This window comes from Propithecus coquereli, unplaced genomic scaffold (genome assembly GCF_000956105.1).
Source record: "Propithecus coquereli isolate 6110/MARCELLA unplaced genomic scaffold, Pcoq_1.0 Scaffold976, whole genome shotgun sequence".
NCBI lineage: Eukaryota > Metazoa > Chordata > Mammalia > Primates > Indriidae > Propithecus > Propithecus coquereli.
This window is the reverse complement of record NW_012156129.1, coordinates 37,555-41,019: the sequence shown is the minus strand read 5'-3', so window position 1 is coordinate 41,019 and position 3,465 is coordinate 37,555. Positions and strand designations below refer to the sequence as shown.

Here is a 3,465-nt window from a genome sequence, read left to right as displayed (position 1 = left end):
GTTCATATTTTAGTTCTTTAGGTTTAAAGTGCCCCTTATTCTGTAGTTTGGTAATGTGGAAACTGAGGTTATTGATTTTATGCCTTTAGTTTTCACATGTATGTTTTTATATATACATCCATATGCATACATATGTCCTGAACTTCTAGAGTATTAGTCAGGGTTTTCTGGAGAAACAGCACCAATAGGAAATATATAGATATAGATCGATACATCGATAGATAGATTGATAAATAGATCAAGTATAATAGGTAATTTATTATGGGGATTGGTCACACGGTTATGGAGGATGAAAAGTTCCATGATATGCCATCTGCAAGATGGAAAAATAGGAAAGCCAATGATATAATTCAGTTCAAGTCTGAAGGCCTGAGAACCAGGTGAGCTAATGGTGTAACTCACAGTCTCATCTTTACTCAATCTAGTGATCCAAAGTTTAATCTCTTACAGGAATCCCCAAATAGACACATCCCAATATAATCTCTTACCAGCTGTCTTACCAACCATCCTTCAGCCCAATCAAATTGACACATAAAATTATCTGTCGCACACAGTGAGTAGTACACTTTCTAGTGAGCTGATGCTCACTTGACTTTTATCTCTCGAATTGCTTGCAACATTTGCAACATTTGCACTTAGACAGTAGTTCTGACGTGGTCCAAGAGAAAAACTGGAAAAAGAGAAACAAGCTACACAGGGCAGTCTCTAGCACATGGCCAGTTTCTTACATGAGACATTTGCTGAAGTCTTAGTTAGCAGGCAGGGTAGAGTGTTTGGCCAAAAAGGCAAAAATCTTCTAAACCCTGATGATGGTACTTTATTCTCTTTTCCGATTCTGCACAGCCCATCCTTAATATACGTCTGAATCATGGGCATTGGTCTTCATTTCCCCTGGTTATTAAGACCCTGCTGGGCTTTCTGGTTACAACATGAGTATATGTCACATCTGCCCGCAAGTCAACCACGTGGTCTCTGCTGAGCACCTCTTGGGGCAGAATGAGTTTGGGAAGTTCTCCGCTGCTATGTTGGGTTGACTGGGACTGAGTGACATGACCTCAGGGTCTCCTCGCACAGGAACTTCACTGAATCTTGGGTGATGCAGACGTGAACGAAGCCCTGCTTGCTGTACTGCCATTTAATAATACCTGCAGTAGTGCAGGGCTTAATTTAGGAGGCAGACAGAGGTCCTTTTAATTCTGATTATTCACAAAAACAAACACACGTGGACTTATTTCTGGGCTCATATCAACTCACCGCCCTGCTACTATCTCCTACCCCTCCATTTGGAAGCAAAAGAGCAGATTAATTGTCTTATAGCTGATGTCTACTATATTCTCTTGATGTACCCGTTTCTGCAGTCTGTGCACAGCATTAAAATTCTTATCTTTTGGGAAAGAAAACAAAATCTCACATCATTCTGTATTCATCTAGTTGTGTAAGGATAAATTCTATGCTCTGCGTCTTCCAGTTTATGGTTTTATTTTTAAATCCCAACTCCTTGAAATTCAAGAACTCACCTTTTCTTTCAGCAGAAGGTAATCTAAGTAAATCAAAGACTCTTAACATTAGGACCTATTATCTGCTCCAAACTTACAAAAGTCTATGTGGATGCTCAAAACCCAAATTTGTACTACTTATTCTCAGCTAACTCTCCTGAAGACAGCTTGTGTAGAATGGTATCTTGAACATGCTGATGGAGTGGAAAGATACATAGTACAAAGGAGAAGGAGGAAGTTGAGAAAGTGGAAAATACCAATTTTTGAATATTAACAAGTATTATCCTGTTAAAATATACAAAATACTGCTAAACCCCAACATGTATTCCATTTGTATTGCCATGAATCTTCTGCAGTTTTCTGCCTTTTATGCCCACTAAATTTAAATGCCGAATGTTCACAGGTAGGGAGAATTAGGGTGGATTTCACTCACCTCTCTCTTCCCTCATTTCTGGTTTCTCATGGACACTTCACCCCCTGCGCTGTGCTGCTGTGTATGCCAAGGCTGTTGCAGCTGACAGGCCATAAACGGGTGGTACCCGAGGTGTGTCTGAGGCACTCATGGTCCAGAGCGTTCAGCCCAAACTGTTCTCCTGAGTTCTCTCATAACTTCCTGTTGTACAGACTCAGGGAATCTGCCTGCCTGTTTCCAAGAAAAGCTGAGCATTTAAGCAGCTGGGCCACTCTGACAGGGAAGTTTGTGTTCGGGGCTGAACCACTGTGAGAGGAAATTGTAGAACTTGCACACATTAATAAACCCCGAAATCCTCAGCCTTCACCCTGCTGATTTTCAGTGTGAAATCTGTGCCTGACCCGCTGCCACTGAACCTGTCTGGGACCCCAGACAACCGGTTGGAAACACGATAGATCAGGGGCTGTGGAGACTGGCCTGGCTTCTGCAGCTACCAACTCTATTAGGTGTTTCCATTGCTATGCAGGAGGATCTGACTAGAGCTGCAGGAGATGGACGCTGGCTCTCCAGGGGTGACCGGCAGGAAGAGTGGAGTCTGGGTCATCACAATCTCCCCATTGGATCCTGGAACAATGAGAGAGAAGGGCAAGGTTATGTACAAACATTAAGAGCCATTTACATAATTTCCTTTTGTTATTTATTTCTGGCTAAGTCATTTTTCATGTGTGTGATTTTGATTCATACCCCAAAAACTTTCTATTTAAAAAGAAGTGAGGTTTACAAAGTATAGGAAGGCTTCTAGAATTCTACTACACTACCCCCCTCTGTCTGTGTCAGAGTCTTCACCGGAGCACAGGTCTTTGCTCCTCTGGAATCTTCCTCACTCTCTCAGATCTAAACTCACATGCCCCATCCTGGAAGACAAGATGTGCCCATCTAACACATGCACAGAACACACATGGGAGGCAGTGGGCCCCAGAGCTCTCCCCATCCCATTCTCCTTCCTCATCTCCTTCTGTCCTTACCAGGGACCCAGAGCATCAGCAGCCCCAGGAGCTGAACAGGGAGCCTCATTTTGAGAATTTAGACTGGGGAGTCCTGATGGGTCTAGGTAAGGTGAGCGCTGAGGTTTTATCTCAGACTTGTATGGGAAGGGCCTCCCTAGGGGACAGTATGCAAATACCCTGGTGGGTGCAGTGGAGTGGAAAGAACCGATGGTAGTGGGGTGGGCTTCTCTTGTGAGAACAAAGTGACAGAAAGTGTCTTCTGTGTCAGGAGAGAAAGTAATAGAGAAAAACTCTATTTTGTCTATGTGTGATAAATTTAAGTGTTTCCTTCTGTCTTTTGTTTACAGATTTCTTATTTCTTAGCAATATCCTGGGTACATTTTAAGACCTTGTTTAATAAAGTTGCATTTCCATAAATATTTGATGATTATTATTTCTTTGTTCATATTTGTTTAAAAGAATCTAGATTTGGCCTTTTAAATTTTTTTTAATTGAGATAGAACGCAGAGTAAAGGGCAGGGATGTTAAATGTGGAACTAAATAAAGCTTT

General features: G+C 42.0%; 1 pseudogene; it reads right to left on the bottom strand.

The window, feature by feature from the left end:
* Positions 1–2,122: 2,122 nt before the first annotated feature.
* On the bottom strand, positions 2,123–2,982 carry LOC105827139 (annotated as a pseudogene).
* Positions 2,983–3,465: the final 483 nt, after the last annotated feature.